The sequence below is a fragment of the Corythoichthys intestinalis genome, chromosome 5 (genome assembly GCF_030265065.1).
Source record: "Corythoichthys intestinalis isolate RoL2023-P3 chromosome 5, ASM3026506v1, whole genome shotgun sequence".
In the NCBI taxonomy this organism is placed as follows: Eukaryota; Metazoa; Chordata; class Actinopteri; order Syngnathiformes; family Syngnathidae; genus Corythoichthys; species Corythoichthys intestinalis.
Window position 1 is genome coordinate 58,244,177 of NC_080399.1, and position 18,825 is coordinate 58,263,001.

Sequence of the window (18,825 nt, forward strand, 5' to 3'; positions counted from 1 at the left end):
ATAAGTAGGAACTAATATTCACATAGGAACTAAAGTTATACAACATAAAATATACAATATAAATGAATACTACATCACATTTGTAAAATATAAACACATAATAAAATAAATAATAGCCCATTTAAATAAAATAAATTGAAATGAGCTAAAACACCTGTAATTAAATAATAAGAATAATAGACGGATCCTGCTTACACAATTAAATTTATTAATTTCTGTGTGGCACTTTAATTCGAGAAAATCCACAAACAAAGCTTTTGAAAACCGTTCATAAGAAAAAAAAAAAGATTCATTGAGGCATTTCATTTGTAAAATACATGTTAAAATCTTTGTCATTGGGATTGCTTTTCTCTTTAGCACAGGACTTTTTTCTTCTTTCTTTCAGAAAGAAAGCTGACCAATACGCGGGGTCTGAAAGGCACATTGTTGTTGGATTATCTTTAAAGCGGAAATGTGAAGTAAGGTTGGCCAACCATTCTTTGTTTAACCCATACCAACGCCCTTGACAACGAAAAAGCTTTTCTTCGGCAATCTTCGGAAATGACGTCACACCTAGAAATGCGAGGGAAGTCCGCCATAGAACAGTATTGTTTGTTGCATTGTTTCTCGGTAAGATGCCACGGCGGTGTGTGGCGATGTTTTGTTCTCACTCTAACGAAAAGTTGTTTGAGTGGCCAAAGAATTGCAGGGCACGTAAATGGACATCTTTCGTTCTCACGAAGCGAATGAATTTCACGCCATCATCGAGTAGTGTTCTCTGCCACAAACACTTTGAAGATGCCTGCTTCCTTGACCGGTCTGCTTATGATCAAGGATTTGCCAAAAAGTAAGTATGATTTTTGGATAAATGACTGATGACTTTGTCAAAGCAGAGCTGCCAACTGTTGTGGAATGTACAGTAGAAGCTAGTGATGTTAGCCGAAAGCCAACTCGTGGCAATCCCCGATCATAGTTGTTGTTGTGTTCGCTAGGTTAAGCGTGTTTAAATTGTGCGTCATCTACGATCTTGTCCGAAAGGGTTAATCCACTGTCAATCGGGAAAGGGGTGTGGATGTGCATATAAGCGGGTCGGCGTCGCGGTAATTCACTGTCACGTTGCCGTAAGAGACACACACCGCCAGTGTGTTTGTGCACATTTATTTGTATTTGTATTATGTATGTCCACCTTCATGCTTCAAGCATTGCATTGCATTTGTACGGTTCTGCGTTTCTTTCACGGTGATCGCTTGATAGCCTTCTAGTTTGTGTTTTAGGAGAGCCGCAGACAGGTGACAACTAGCGTGTTGGCATTGAGTCAATCTCGCAGCGAATCAGCGAGCGGCTCAAGTCACGCAGTGAATCATGTGAAATGTAGTCTCGGGACAACACTGAAGTGATGCTTTGTAATCTGTTTGCTTGTGTGAAAAAACTACATTTCCTCACGCATTAGACGCCACTTCCTGCCGAGAGCCCCAAGCTGTGTTAGCTCCATGTGTTAATAAAGAAACAAAGTTGTCAGCACATCGTATGTCCGATACCTTTGTCAACAAAAAGCTCATAACAAGACACTATGCACGATCCGTTTAAGAGACGCTGGGACTGGAAGTAGTAGTAGCTGGTAGTACGAGGTGAGGCGGAGATGAGCGAGAAGCAAAACTTCGTGGTCGAATGTGAAGGCAGTCCGCTATTATTTTGTTTTCTTATTGTTGCCACAATAAAGTGGAGAAAGTCATCAACGACTCATCTCCTTCTTTCCCCCCAACGTTTTTATATTATTATTTTATATGCACGAGAGGTGCCGGATCTGCCAAAATGAACATGAAGTCTGATTATTATTTTTCTAAACAATGTCATCAGATAGACAAAAACATAAAATTATGTGCAAATGCCTGCATCTTCAAATCATGAAAATAATAACAGCCTATATCTTACCAATCTTGTAATCTCGATGGGTCTTGTCTCCATTCCTTGTCAGGTAGTCTAGGCACATTGTTTGCATCCTGATTAGCGTCTGGCTAATACATGTTAGGTCCAACATAAAATTCCAACCTCCTCTTCTTCCTCCAAATCTTCAAAAACTTGGATCCCCTCCCTTCTGCTCGATCTATCGCTTATATCGGTGTTTGAATCATTGTTTGAAGGGCTCTGTATGGCGGCCGTATGTATGGAGCGCTGCCATCGCTGTTCTCGGTGTGACGTATCACTTCAGGCTCGAACTTCGGAAACGTGGTTATTTTGTCAAATATACAACATATAAATTATTTTTTCATGCTTTATTTGTTGAACAATGTTTAATTACTTTAATTGTGACCCTATTTGGCATTTGATTAAATTACTTCACATTTCTGCTTTAAATACCCACTCCTTTTTGAGCAGAATTCTGGCTTTGTATAGGCCAATGATCCTATTGTTGAAAGCACAAAGGTGAGTAATAAACAACTAGCACATTTATATTATGCATTTTGTTTTCTTACTGTACCGAAAATGAACCAAACCGTGACCTCAAAACTGAGGTATGTACCGAACCGAGATTTTTGTGTACCGTTACACCCCTAGTCAAATTGTTTCAGATGCAGTACAGCCACCATTTCTCACTGATTCCGACAGGCACGGATGGGGTTGTTTCTTTGGTAATCGATAACAAGCCCAGAATGCAAGGTTTTACAGTAGGCTACGGAATTTGTCCACTACAGTTAACACAACTTAACCTTTTCATTTTTAACCTTCAGTCCACAGTCAAGTCGTCATTTCACTCAAACTGTTCACATATTCATGCTGATGATTATTATTTTACTGGGTTCTAAGTGTACAGAGGGCCTTTTCCGTCCTACATCTGACTGCCTCTCATACAGCTGTCTTTCTTCCACACACTTATAAGATCAGTGGCAGGGCAAAGCCAAAACAACTGAGCTGCTGACATCCAAGTTGTTATTCCCCCTGCTGTGAGCCGACTGGGGCTGCAGTAATGAGAGCCTGGGGGCCTGATTGTGTCAGCCGTGGATGTTAGTGTATCTATGGGTGTGCACCTCAAAATTTCCCTTGTGAATCTCTGCACTCCTATTGTAGCCTATACGAATGTGGCTGGGAATTTTTCTTCGGGTTATACATGTACAGGTTTTTTACCTCAGCCTGACATGTCAAGTCATACACTGAAACATTTTTTTAAGTGGATGTAAACTAAAAACTAGGCCTGCAAGCAAGACTGAACGGGCCCTTGCAGTTTGGCGCAACTCGGACATCACGCAAACTCGGCCGGCACGCACACAGGTCAGGGTTGTCGCAGATCGTCCGCCTCTCATCATCTCATGAGGACCTATTTTGCTCAAAACTCGCCACTTTTTGGGGGGGATTAAAAATTCGTTCACACACCTAGGAGAAAAAAACCAATTGAAGAGGGTCCTACAAAAAAAGAGGCACTACTTAGCTGTGCAGCCATGCCCTTATTCAAAACCAAAATGTATTCGCTCTACGTTGAAAAAACCTAATAGGAGAGGCCTTTTTAAAAAATTCAAGGGGACGCCACTGAGCCATATTGTTACATTTTTTTGAGAGGTTGCAAAATTATCAAAATTTACGCCAAGCTGCATGTATTTGCAAGTTTTGGTGAGTTTTTGAGCTTGTTAAAGCCTCAAATTCTGCTGCCACTAGTTGGCGCTACAGAGTTGATGCAAATGACCCATACAGGAGCCTCTCTCAACAAGCACGGGAAGTTTTGCGCAGATATGTCGTTTATTTGCCAAGTTATGAATGTTCAAAATTTGTGCTGAGACAAAATGGTGAGTGTCTATTCACGTTCCTGTTTGGACCCCTCTGCTTCAACCAAACCTCAATATTTTTCATCAGGCACCTGAACACATGTCTAAAGGCTCCCCTGAAATATGTTTGAGGTCATATTGGGGGTTTTTTCCGTAGGAGGAGGAGCCAGTCTCGTAAATAAGGCCGTTTCCTGTTCCCAGCAGGGGGTGCCAAGCCTAATGGGAAATATTTCAGTGCAGTCATGTCCAGGCTGGAATACTGCACATACATGCCAGATATGAAAAAGATTGAACGTTGTATCAAGGAGTTGTTAGTAGTGCTGTCAAATTTATCACGTTAACGAGCGGTAATAAATTTTTAAAATTAATCACATGAAAATATTTGACGCATTTAATGCATGCGCGGCATGACCCGCTCATGCATTGCCTCAAACAGATTACAATGACGCCGTTTTTTTCACATTGAGAGCTAAAAGGCAAAGAAAGGCGAGTGGACACAGGCGTTCATTGGACCGCGCCGTTTATTGGAAACTCCTTCACAACAAACATAAGTATCATTTAATGAAAGCGCAACAAAAATAATATTTCTATCTCTCAAAAAAATAATGTTAACAAAAAGAAAAGTGCTTCAATCTGTATTAATGAGGCCCTATTCTCAAACAGTAAAACAACAATGCAAAGAACTGGCATTCCCAATCAAAATAGGTATGCAACATACGCATAAAACTTACTCAGACTTTGGTCAAACTCTATTCAAACATTTCATTTAGCTCAACAAATACACTGGATGGCAATATTTAGTCACAATATACAAACTATCAGAGGTCTCGTACATTGTAAAGCCAGCACTCAAATGAACGTGAATCACAATAGACCGAGTCTAAAAAAAACAGGGAGCTACGGCGTCAGTCAAGGGACAAAACACACTCATTGCCTTGATTTCTAAGTACTGTACTTTAATACTCGCCATTGACACCTTGTGGTGTAACTTTACGTAGTTAAAGACACTGTGGAAGAACGGCAGGGATCCCATGTGACGTCACAGCTCGACGACGTCAACAATTGCAAGCTACTAGTTTATTTTTTATTGAAAATTTTACAAATTATATTAAAACGAAAACATTAAGAGGGGTTTTAATATAAGATTACTATAACTTGTACAAACATTTATCTTTTATGAATTGCAAGTCTTTCTATCCGTGAAGCATGGATCCCTTTAACAGAAAAAATGTTAATAATGTTAATGCCATCTTGTGGATTTATTGTTATAATAAACAAATACAGTACTTATGTATAGTACGTTGAATGTATATACTGTATCCGTCTTTCTTATCTTTCCATTCCAACAATAATTTACAGAAAAATATGGTATTTCTAGGGATGGTTAAATAGCGATTAATTACGATTAATTAATTTTTAAGCTGTGATTTACTTCATTAAAAATTTTAATCGTTTGATAGCCCTAGTTATTAGTCATTTACTGAATTTATGGTTTTGCCAAAAAAAACAAACTTGAGTGAAAATGCACCATTTTGAAAACTTAAGATCTCATATGTCTCCTGAACAGTGTCACCAATTTTGAGGAGGATCCAACTTACGCCTCAGTGACAAGGTCTCAAATGTGCACCCTGTAAATCGATAAAAATTTCACATTCGATCCAAAATACCAGATTTCCTGTAGGGTTTGGAATATGGGTGCAGGAGAATTTTTGGAGCAGTTTTGCATAAGGTATTGACTCCCCAAATTTCGTCGCTCTATGTTGAAAAAAAACTAAATGGAGAGGCCTTTTTGATAATTTCAAGGGGGCGCCACTGAGCCATTATGTTACATTTTTTCGTAACGTCACAAGATTATCGAAATTTACGCAAAGCCGCATGTATGTGCAAATTTTGGTGAGTTTTCGTGCATGTTCAGGCCTCCAAATTGGCCATTTTCATTTGCCCTGAAAAAAGAAGAATAATAATCCTTTGCATTCCAATAGGGCCTTCGCACCTGTTGGTGCTCGGGCCCTAATAACATACCTGTCAACCCGAGGCTGTTGGCAATCTTACAGATAGTGACCTATGCGCTTACAAATTGGTGACTAATCAAACAACATTGTATTTAGCGTGCAATATGAAACAAAAATAAAACTAAATTTTTAAAATAATATGAATTTATTGTTAATATTGTAACATACAACCTGATGCACTCAAAGAACAATCAATATCTTCAGCTACATCATGATTACTAACATTTAACAGTGACTTTTGTTATAATTGTTTGTCGCACTTTTGGCAATTTCTATCATGTCTTGATGGCTGCATTTCATGGCACTTCAGCTCGCAATTCAGTTTGACTTGAAGGTAGTTTGTTAGGGTGTCCAATTATAAATTAAAAAGTTCAATTGATCAAATTAACTCACCGATGCAATCTTTGAGACAGGGAACATTTCTTTTGCTGAGTCTGAGAAGTGATCAGCAATAGTTGCAGGCAAATTGTAGTTGTCAACAAATTGGCAGAATAAAATCTCCGCTTTCATCACTTTTGAGTCTGCGGACTTCATCTTTATGACCAGTGTTGTTAATCTTGTTTTTTGCATTAGTTCCCTTCTGTCTACTTTCGACATGTGAAAGTTTTAAAACCGTTTAGTCATTTAAAGATAGATTCAAGTCAAGATTTTGCCGATTTAGGAGTATTTTAGATAAAAAGTTACTTAGGTTTGCTACAACAGAGCCTTTCTGAGAAGTCTACTGCTTTAAGATGGCGGCTGTTTACTAACGCTGAGTCTGTCATTTCGCATCAAACACTCTTCTCTCTCCGTGTCTCTGACTTTTCTCACGTCATTCAACCATCGTGATAACGCATAGTAACGCACATTGTCTCGTTGGTGAAACGGCGACAAAATCGGAACGGAGAAAAAAAAAACGTAATGCATGAAAAGCGTACAGATTTTGAACATACGGCGTACACGTATGGCGTACACATTTAAAAATCAGCGCTCACTTGTACAAATTACACCGAAACCATTCAACTTGACTGTTATGTTCATGTTCAGGCCTCGAAATTGGCCATTTTCATTTGCCCTGAAAAAGAATAATAATAATAATCCTTTGCATTCCAATAAGGCCTTCGCGCCTGTTGGTGCTCGGGCCCTAATAAGCATAAATTCTTCCACACTCATTGAATTTTCCCCATCTTATCTAGTGTCTTTTCCTGCTTCCTTGGACTCTCTAATCATTGAGCTAATTGACTGAGCCATATTTAGCCAAAGGCTTATTAGTGTCATTTCACACAACAGGTAATGACCTACAGAGGCAAAGCAACAGTGCTTTTGACACAGATTGCACATACAATGTTAAATTCAACACTGACCTACCCCAATTAATCTGATTTTACAAAGCTACTAATACAGCACTACGCCTTCTATTGGTTTTACATGCTACGTCATGCTGAAAGTTGCTCCTATTGTGTTTACGTCTTTGAGCCAAATATAAACATGGGAAGAAACTCTACGTCCTGTATAATTCAAGCATCATGCAAGCAACAGTGAGAGCCACACTAATAATGATTAAATACCTGTCTGCCATTTTAATTCAAAATAAGCGAATGTAATCCACTGAAACATTTGGAACATACTTTCCATGTTGTCCATGTCACGAGGCAAAATATATTCCAGCACTTAGTGCTGGAACTGTGGGCACGGCTACTCTTAAAAGCACATCCACCGTTTGGCTGCAAGATGCCAGTCGTGCATGTATGCATGCGCCGGTCATGTCTAATGTATAGGGGTGTGACAAAATATCGAAATGGTTATATATCGTGATACTTTGTATCACATAAGGTTTTCAGTATGCTCCTGCTAAGAATCGAGATATCGTTTTAAAAAGGTGTCAATGTCTAAAAATAAATAAATAAAAAGGAACCAACAAGTTGCTACCAAAATCTTCCACCATAATAGTGTCTCAGTTAACTCTAAGGCTGCATTGACGGTGCATAACACCGAATCCATTTAGACTGGGAACGTTTGTTCATTCGAAACTAGGGCATTCACAGTCATTCTGTCTGATTTTCAGGGCATTTACAGGTCATTTCCATAAGCGGAGTTTAAGGGGGGGCCTGGACCCCCTGGTGGCTGAAAAGTGTCAGCGCATGTAATTGAGTTTCTTATTTAGTATATAAAAGTTGTAAAGCCATAAAACAAACAACAAAAATGAATGAAATGAACAAAAAAAGATATTTTTATAACGGGTCGAAATGATTTTTCGAACAGATCATGTGACGAGCACCTTAGACGGTCATTTGTTTGCATATTATTTTCCACACAAAAAATTAGGGGAGGGCAACTTTATTTTTCATATTATTTTTTTTCTTTGTTTGAGAATATTTTTTTTTTGATTGAAGCAACTTTTTGGGGGATTGAATGATTAAGACACAAATGTCACACAAAAAGGATTGCTAAAATCAAAGATTTTTTTTTAATGAAAAATTAAGTGTTCAAATGCAAATATTTGAGTCTCAAATATTTTTTCGCATTCAAAAACGTTTTTTCCATGATTGAAATTTGTCTTTTTTTGATTGAAGTGATTTTTCTTTTGAAAATATTTTTTTGTTGTTGTTTGAAGCAACTTATTTTTTGATTGAATAATAAAGATACAAATGTCCTACACTGTAAATGCTAACATTCAAATTAATTAAATTTGATAAGTGAACTAAACTCAGTTTTCATCAACCTGTTGTGAACACTACTTTTAAATAAGTAAGTAGTAATTTGGGGTTGGAGAACTTGCTTAACTTGATATATCCCAGTTAAGTCAAATTAGAAAAAATAATTTATTGTACCCAGTGTCCTTTGCGCGTTCTATCAGACATGCGCAGATCTGCCCTGCCTACTTTCGCGCTCTTTCCAACACCTTTCTCATTTGTTTTCGCCATTGTGGGTTTATTTGTCCTCAGCACACTGATTTGGTAAGTAAATATTTTACTCTTTTGTAAACCGTCTATTTGTCTTGTTGTAGTGTAGTAGCCTGTGTGCTGCCAGGGAGGAAAAGTGTCAATTACATCAAATATCACCGCTAGCAAGCATGCTATATGACCGTGACAGTAACCTCATAATTTTCAGAAACAAATGTAGACTACAGTTTATGGTAGACTACCATTTATGCCGGCGTTTTGAATTCTTGGTGATTAAGTTGACAGACGGGGCTCGTAACGTTTTTTAGGCGGTGGGAGAGGTTTTTAAAACCGATTTAAAACAGTTACCAAGCGGTTTTAAGTTAGCTGGACCGAGGGGAGGTTCGCTTCCTGTGTTACCGAGCGGTTAAGTTAGCTAGACCGAGGGGAGGTTCGCTTCCTGTTTTCAAAATAAAAACAGTAATTCTATCGTTAGTGGGTGTTTTATTTTGTGAAAATAACAGGAAGTGCCTTAGTCACTACGGCCAGCTTGAGTAGCGCCGAATTTCCTCGTTGTGGATCTAAACGGCTACTTTCTCACGTAAAAATGTTAGAAATGTCGATAAAGTGATTTATTTACAGAGTTAGTGCTAGAATTAAGTCAGCTTCAGCCTGTCTATTTCGGCTCAGGTAAGAGCTAACTGCACACTCAGACTTTATGTACGCCAACGTAATCGGTTCTTGCGTTAGAGCAGTGGTCCCCAAACTACGGCCCGCGGGCCGTATCCGGCCCGCCTCCACATTTGGTCCGGCCTCCTGAAACCCCCCCCCCCCCCCCCCCCCCAAATAGTGTTATCTATTTCCTGGCTTTTTTTCTGTGAAGAACCCAAACAGGGTTATTTGGTTATTATCTCTTTAATTAATAGTGTTATTATTATTCATTATTATATGATATTATATCATATTACATTATGTTATTATTTTTATTTTATTTTGTTGCGTGAAGAATCCAGAAAGGGTAATTTAATTGTGGCTTTCTGAAAAACAATACATTTTTACATTTAGGCACTGCTGCAATCGTCACACTGTTTCTGTTACAAACTGACCCGGCCCCTCATCAGAGAAGGGAAAGTCATGTGGCCCTCACAGGAAAAAGTTTGGGGACCCCTGCTTTAGAGTGTTTGTCATCTGCACTAGGGGTGGGCGATATGGCCTTAAATACGTATCACGATAAATGGAGCAGATTTACCTCGATAACGATAAATGACGATAAAGTCGCCCAAGCGGACTGTTGTATAATTTGAAAATCTGAATCAATGCATGAAATACAGATTAACAGTTTCTTGTTGATTTAGTTACCAGCATTCAATTTGATACATTTAACAATTGTACATGCAGTCTAGACATTAGGTTTATAATAATGTATTGTAAACAATAAGAAATCAAGTATGAGCATTTATAACAGCGTGTATGGCTTGAACAATCTACATTGTCAAAATCAATATGCCTGTGCAAACATGTCATTGTAACACAAATGACTTGCAGCTTGAAGAGTACACTTCAAAAAGACAATTTATTGTTAATGGCTGCTGTGACATATTTATTCAATACAAGTGTTTACTTTATGGTTTCAGCCCCCCCCCCCCCCCCCCCAAGTGCATTTTTTAATAAATGCAGGCATACATGAACCCCCAAACAGACAGACAGACACACATTAAAGCTATATTGATCTTCTGCAAATGAAACACTTAAGATTTTATGATAGCAATAATGACACAGAATTAAGCACATACAGAAAAATAGCTGGGGCCATTTCTCGGTCATATTACAAGTTTCACTGTTGGATTGTGCTTAATGCTGAATGCTTTACCATCACAAAAGCTATCAGAGAAATCACACACAGTCAGATACAAAATAACGCGACATAGTAATTGCTAGATGCAGTCCTTGCACAATCCACTGATTAAGTTCAGCCGTTTTGACAAGGTTAGAGCCGCTATCCGACTCCCTCACGTTTATTTTTAGCGTTAGCCGCTAGCGGCCGCTAGCGTTAGGCGCTAGCGTTAGCCTGTGGCCTGGCTACCAGTAGAAAGCAATGAAAGCACCATCTCCGGAAATCGTGAGAACAAGGGGGTACAGCGGGCGAAAGCCCGTCTGGATGCCACCAAGAGTCTATTAAATGTCGAGTGAAAGTTTGGCGAACCTCCCTTAAGCCACACTCCATCACGTTTTGCTTGTAGCATTAGCTGCTAGCGTTAGCTTGCCGGGCTTCTGTTTGATTGGCTTCCTGATGATCACGTGACTTCCTACGTGAGTACATTCACTGCTTTCTTAAAGGGGAATGAACATAGGCGAACAACACAGAGTCAAAACGGGATGAAAAGACTATTTTCTTGTTTTATTAATTTACCAAATTTACCGACATGGTCAAAATTACGTCGGTCATCGTGAAGAATTTCGGTGACGGTAAATTTTCGGTTTACCGCCCAGCTCTAATCTGCACTTCCATTTGCTTTTCTTCATGTGCAGTGCTCCCCCTCCATGTTTGATCAAACTGCACTGATAATTTGAAATTGTTTTAAAATGCATTAATCGCAAAAATCGGAGGACTAGATCACATTTCAGAGTGCAGAGATCACAGTCGATGCTATAACAACCTGGTGTGTTGAAGGTTGGTCATTTATGTGCCTATATTTTGAAATTGTTGCCTTAATTTTGTGTTCTTTTTCACCGTCCCCCAATCAGGCTGAAGCAAATGGTCAGAAGTCCACACATACCTCAGTCTCTGCAATTACAGGTATGTCTCATACACTGATCAATGAATTATTTAATATTTTTATTTGTTGGGTTGGGATAACAAACATGCATTAATGTTTTTACAGATGGATTAAGAAATTAATTGTACATCTCAATTTGAATGTTAAAAAAATAATCAATTACATTAATTTAAAAATAACTCATTACACAGTTTGTGAATATTAAACTAAGCCATTGCAGATTTTAATTTGTGATTAAAAATAATTGGACATTTTAATTTGTAACTGTTAAGAAAAAATGTAACTTTTTTTTCAAACAAGTTCTCAATGCTGAAATTATTATGTCTTTTCAGGTCAACCAGAGCAGTATTCTCTAATGCAGTGGACTTGTAAGTACTGCACATTTTCTGCTGGAAAGAGAGGCTACTTGCTTAAGCATTACCGCTTAAAACATGGATACCACACTCGGACATCCCTACTCCCCATGTCTTCATAAGGACTGCCTCTGCACATTTAAATCTTTTAATGCACTCAAAGTACACCTATCGACATGGCACTCTCAAAAAGATGCAGACAAAAGTGGAGAAACTGCATTTGACTGTCAGTTGTGCAACTTTGTGGAGCCTTGTTAAGAAGCAGACTTCTTTACCCATTTGCGAAGACATCTTAAGCTGTGGCAAATGGTTACTTGCATATATCAAGACTGTAACTTTCAGAGCACTGTTTATTCTACCTTCACTGCACACAAAAGCAGAAATGTGAAATGAGTTTGAACCATAGTATGGGTAGGACATTTGTGTCTAAATCATTCAATCCCAATAAAAGTTGCTTCAATCAAAAAAAAATATTTTTAATGAAAGAAAAAGAACCTCTTGCTAAAATGTTTTTTTGAAAATCTATATTTTTTGAAATATATATATTTTTTTATTGACGTGTCACTTTTTTTGCAAAGCATAAAGTTTTAAACTTTTTTTTTTAAAGTGGAAAAAGTTTTTGAAGGCACTTTTTTTTCGATTTAATCATTTTGACACAAAGATACGATTTCAACGCTACTTCCGACATGTTTGAGTGGCAGGTGACTACGCCAATGGCATAAAAGCATGCAGCAAGAATAATGGCCACCAGAGCTCCATCGAGCCATCGGACTCTGCTCGAGTTCAAGCCGAAAATAGGGCACCGGTACGTGGGTGTGAAATCGGCATCTCACCGGAGTGCCTGCGATGGTATGGTGCGCTGCTGCTTAATGTCATTCAACAAAGGGAACTTCACCCGCTGCCCTGACGTGATGGTTGGCAATCGTGGTCCAACCGCAGTGTCGCGACACGCCGGTACGTGAGTGGCCGATGAGTGGCCCGACACTAGCCTGCCCAGTAAGCGAGTGGACTACCGGCGAGTCGCCGGCATCCACGCCGGGAGCCCCCTTCGGGAGCCCCGTCGCTTCAGCTTTGAATGAGTGTTGTGTCACTCGTGGGCCGTCCACTCAACAGCCGGCCTCCGCGCCGGGGAGGGGGGGTGATATCGGGGTCCGCCAGTGTGCCGAGACAGGGCACCGTACCATCGCGGACACTCCGGTGAGATGCCGATGTCACCCCCCCCTACCGGTGCCCTATTTTTGGCTTGGACTCGAGCAGAGTCCGATGGCTGGATGGAGCCCTGGTGGCCATTATTCTTGCTGCCTGCTTTTATGCCATTGGCGTAATCACCTGCCACTCAAACATGTCGGAAGTAGCGTTGAAGTTGTATCTTCGTGTCAAAATGATTGAACCGAAAAAAAGTGCCTTCAAAACTTTTTCCACTTCAGAAAAAAAAATAAAAAAGGCGTTTAAAACGTTTTGCTTTTCAAAAAAAGTGACACGTCAATAAAAAATATATATATTTAAATTTTAAAAAAAATTGCAAAAGATTTTTTTTTCTTTGATTAAAAATAGTTTTTTTTGATTGAAGCAACTTTTATTGGGATTGAATGATTTGGACACAAATGTCCTCTACCCATAATATGGCTCAAACACAAAAAGGATTGCTTCGATCAAAGAAAACGGTTTCAATGAAAAATAAAGTGTTGAAATGTGAATTTCTGACTCTCAAATATTTTTTCACATTCAAACCTTTTTTTCTACAATTGATTTTTTTAAAGTTACTTTTTCTTCGATTGAAAAAAAATATATATATACTAATGACATACTTTTGACTAGAAATTAGACTTTTTTTTTAGACGATAGAGCTTAATATGAAATTAGAATTTGAATAAAAATAAGACACATATTCTTGGTAAGATTTTAGGTTTCTGAGGTGTATAACTCCAGTACACGTTTTGCATGTACTCTTCTGGTGATGTGAAAAAAACAAGGTATCTTGTTCACTGTTTTAGGTGTTAAAGTGAAATTTGAATTTGAACTGAGTTGTGTGTTTTAAAAAGAGTTCTGTATTTTTATATTTATTTTATCACTGCTGCACAGTTTAAACCATGGGGCAATGTTGATTGTAGTTCGTTTTGATTACTAATATTGTTGGCGAAATCAGAACTGTTATCTTTACCAGAGCTCAAGCTCATGTTGTAATGGGCCATCAGGCAATGTCCCACAATACGAACTTTCAAACTCAGCTCAAGCAGTGGTTGAAAGCAAATCAGTCTTGCAATCACTGACTTTTAAGTTCTTAGTAACGTATTGTATTGTTGTTTTATTGTAATCTTTTGTTATTTCTTTCCTTTTTGTATCTTTGTGTCACCTGTTTAGGGACTACAGATGTAAATTAGCATATACTTGCTACAATCTGGCATATTTACATCTTTTTAGATGTTCATCAATGTGCACTGTCTCTATTAAATAAATAAATAAAAATAATGGGCAACTAGTTTGTTGCCATGTCTTCAATGCTAAGTTAATGTCCTGAAATTATGAAAATAGGATCTCTCCTGTTAGTCTTTGGAAATCACAGGATAGGAGTGAACATTGATGCAGTTCAGGTATTATTCAGTAATTTCTGTCGCAAAAGGTTATCTAAGGTACTTATACTGTACTTTGTATGAAGTGCAAAATGTTGGCAAAAGTGGGTTTATAATTAATCCACTGATTGTTCATTGATACTGAGAATTAACCAAACACTGTTCAGCCTGCCAGGAGCCAGTGTCTCCCATTAAATGCACTTTTGAGCATTTTAAAGTTAACTTTAATTCCACTGAGTTAATCCAATGAGTGTTCTCCATTTATTGTGTTTTGGGGGTCATTACTATTAGATATTGTGTTTTTAATAAAATTAGTATGTGCAGTTGTAATTTCTATTGTGGAATTCTTTTAGGTCAAGAAAATTAAGTTGACCTGAATATGATGGATGAAATGGAAAACTAAAGATAATTAATACACAATTATCACTTGAATACTGCACTCAAAAAAAAAAAAGTTACTACAATCCAATTATTTGAGTTAATTTGAGTATTGTACACTCAAAATAAGCAAGTTACTGTAATCCAGTTATTTAAGTTAGTTTGAGTACTGCCAACTCAAAATAAACAAGTGACTGTAATCCAATTTTTTTAAGTTAATTTGAGTACTGCCAACTCACAAAAAACAAGTGACTATAATCCAAAATTTTTAAGTTAATTTGAGTACTGCCAACTCAAAATAATTAAGTTAATCAAATCTAATTCATCTAAGTCAACATAAATTAAATTTTTTAAGGCAGCAAGTTTGCATATTTTTTTTTAGTAAAGTCAACTTATAATATTTTACAGTGTAGCCAAAATGTGGCCCAAACGCAAAACAACATTACTTCAATCAAAAAAGTTGCTTCAACCCAAAAAAATTGACTTTAAAAAAAAAAAAAAAATCCCCCAAAAAAGCATTCAAACGCATTTTTTAAGTTTCAAATTTATTTTTGCATTCAAACGCATTTTTTTTTTTTTTTTTTTTAATCGAACTGACTTTTTTTTATTGAAAATATATATTTTGATTGAACTTTTTTTTTTTTTTTTTTTTTTTTTTATTGAAGCAACTTTTTTGGGATCGAATAATGAAGACACAAAACTACCTCCATATGGCTCCGCCAAGGTGATACAATTTTTGACTGGGATAACTACATTGGCACGACACAGGCGGGCGTACCATATTCGATGGATGACGATCTCGGCAAAAAGTATAGCTGTCCTAAGCAGCCTGATTTAGAAATCCCCTCAAGAATGATGGGAAACAAAAAATGCTAATTTTCAACTTATTATTATAAATATTCTTGTAAGTTAATTTTATTGCTGACACTTCGTTTTGGGGTCATCAACATGTTCATATCATGCCACTTCGTGTAATTACACACATCCCAACACCAAGAAAATGACAGAAATTTGGATCGATTGTCAAGCTAAAACGACCGGCGCCCGAGATCCCGGAAATCTAGCATATTGTGTGCGTGACGTCACAACAGGGAACACCCGGCTCAGTGCTTAGTACTGAATGGCGGCGATGATGGCGGACAATTTTGTTTCTAGTTGCAGCGACGAAGCCGACGTAACGAACGTTCTTCTAATGGTGGAGAGTTATGAACCTTTCTTTGGTGTTTTGGGTTATCAATTGGAGCCCAAACGAAAGCCAATGCAGCCTAATGAAACGATCATTGAGGGGAGCAATCACACTGATGAAACACCGGCAACATATCGTGTGGGAAACTCTGAATGGTTTGTTTTGCATTTCTTTTTCTGAAGCTGATACAATGTGACCGCAAAATAAAGTAATGTATAGAATAATTATCATTTATTGTGCTATCATAGGTTTTCGCTCTGCCAATTGACACAAATATGAATGGGATTAGAGGATTTGTTGTATATATTTTATGAGCGATAATTTATACATGTGTCCAGTCCTATATCCAATGCGTGATATGTTTTTTTATTATAAACAGGGGTGCACATAATTTTTTTGCCCAGGTTCTCAGAGGAGGACCTGGAGATGTGACTTGGTCCTCATTGAGCTTGAGAGCCGACCCGCCTAATGCGATAAATTTATGACAAGCTTTACTTAGAGCCAATTAACTTTAATTAATCATATTAACAATTAATGCTTGATTAACATCAACTGGCACAACAAAATTGCCATTACTTTTAAGTGAAATGTAAAGAAATAAACATAAAAGCACCAATTCAAAATAAAGGGCATTATGCGGCTCCCACATTAACTCAAAGCCTTTTTAAAAGTGGGATGTCCTCCTCCTAAGACCTCATTGAACGTGCATGTTTAGCTTTGTAAAATGCGAGCAAAAACACGTTTGTCAGTGCATGTTCATTACCTTTATTCTGCCCTATTCCGCCACTTGTCCATAGGGCGAGTGGGGTCCTGTTTGACATCGATAGTTTGCATAATTGCCACATGCTCTGTTTTTTTCGTGCTTTTCAAAGTTTGGATGGCTGAAATTCTTTGACCCTACATAAAATGCGCTGCTCTTATCGGCGACATTGGGATTCTCACGCCACATTTTGTACCGCATTCCGTGCGAGCATCATTTGCTTCTAGCCATGGTACCTCCTGTAGCCACTTTTCAGCAAAAGTCCTTTTTTTCGGTAGCTCCGGTGACGTCGCTGTCGTCTGTCTGTCTTTTGACGGGGGTGGGGGAACACGGAAGTAATTACTCAGTGTGGCCTGCCTCTTCGACACTTTGAGAAGTTATTTTCTCGTGTCCGCCGCAAATACAGTGGTCAGCCATTGGTCCGCAAAAGCGTATGGAAGCCGTTGAGGGCCAGCGCGTTTGTCTACGTCCAGTACGCATGCGCGCATGCGGACCACTTATGTGCACCCCTGATTATAAAAGAGTACGCACTCTGGCCATTTCGAGCTTGGCTGCTCCCCTCCTTTGCTTAGCCTGGGGTGGTGGTGTGGTCTCATCAGTGCCAGTCATCGTCCTCTTTCTTGATATCTCGAGACATATAGGTGGCTGCGCGTGTATGGTGGGCACCGCATCTGCGTTCAGCTGCAATTTCTTAGCAAAACCTGATTTCATTTGTCCAGAGTTCGAATAACTTTCAGGTGTAAAATGCGCACCATACAAAACCGTGCAGGAGGCTGGGTCTGCAAAATTAGCCCTCTTTGCACGGACAAACTTTACTCATTGTCTGCGTAGTGCAGCTCTTTTTCTCGTGTTCGGGAACTCATGGGTACTACATTGAGACAAACGGCTATTTGTACACCACATAGCATGACAGGTTTGACCTTTTTTTTTTTTTTTTTTCGATTAAACACGAACGCAACTCTCGTTGATAAACACTAATGGCACCTGCATCGACCTTTTGTTTCCTGGCTGTTACGTCAAAGCCCCAATCGGCTGTTTCCGGAATACTTTCGGAAATGTTCGTAATTTTCAATCTATTTTCGATAATTGCTCATGAATGTGATTTTTTTTTTTTTTAACTTTAATAATATTTGTTATCTTGCCACATAACAGTTCAATTGCTATCTCACAGATATCTTAGTATTATAATTCTCTTTAAATAGCCCAAAATTACCTCATGGCCTGGAATTGGCTGCCACTAACGGCCATAGACTTTCAATCCGTTTGAAGTGGGAGGGATGGAAGCGAATGAGCCACCCTCCCAATTCAAATGGATTGGACGCCTACTAGTAAGGGTGTAACGGTACATGTATTTGTATTGAACCGTTTCGGTTCGGGGTCATCGGTTCGGAACGGAGGCGTACTGAAAGAGTTTTTAACGTAATGTAACCCTTATTTTTCGAGGCTGTGAGTCAATCGGGTTACAGTTTCTTTGTGTAGATTATATTTACTCCGTCTTCTCTACTATAATGAGGACCAACACTGTAGGACAGTATAAGAAATGTCAACGGCGCGACAACGTGGCCGCCGCGAGAACGCAGTGAAACGCGGGCGTTAGAGTCAATCAGCCAATGCACACCAGTCGCAGTGTCAGAAGCGGCTCAACGCGACGCACAAGAAAATAACGGCAGAGTTTATTATTTGATGCGAGAATCGGCCCTCCTGCGTCAATACATACTACTAGCTAGCATCGGGCACACCGGAAGTCACTCGTGTAAAAACACGGTGGATCCGGTCGATTTTCAAACTAATATGCAATGAATACTACATCACATTTAGAAAATATGAACACATAATAAAATAAATAATAGCCCATTTTAAAAAAATTTTTTGAAATGAGTTAAAACACCTGTAATTAAATAATAAGATCCTGCTTACACATTTAAATTCATTAATTTCTGTGTGGCGCTGTAAGAAAATCCACCAATAAAGCTTTTGAAAACCGTTCATAAGAAGAAAAAAATGATTCATTGAGGCATTTCATTTGTAAAATACATGTTAAAATCTTTGTCACTGGGATTGCGTTTCTCTATAGCACAGGACTTCTTTTTTCTTCTTTCTTTCAGAAACAAAGCTGACCAATACGCGGGGTCTGAAAGGCAAATTGTTGTTGGATTATTATCGTTAAATACCCACTACTTTTTGAGCAGAGTTC

General features: G+C 38.5%; 1 protein-coding gene and 1 long non-coding RNA gene across 4 annotated transcripts in view; one reads left to right on the forward strand and one right to left on the reverse strand.

The window, feature by feature from the left end:
* The window catches only part of znrf1 (zinc and ring finger 1), a 93,658-nt gene that overhangs the window by 73,360 nt on the left and 1,473 nt on the right, over nucleotides 1-18,825 (reverse strand). The window lies entirely within an intron of this gene.
* LOC130915880 (uncharacterized) lies at nucleotides 8,399-12,362 on the forward strand. The gene is made up of 3 exons (XR_009063191.1): nucleotides 8,399-8,682; nucleotides 11,353-11,404; nucleotides 11,717-12,362. It is a non-coding gene; the product is annotated as an uncharacterized LOC130915880 (long non-coding RNA).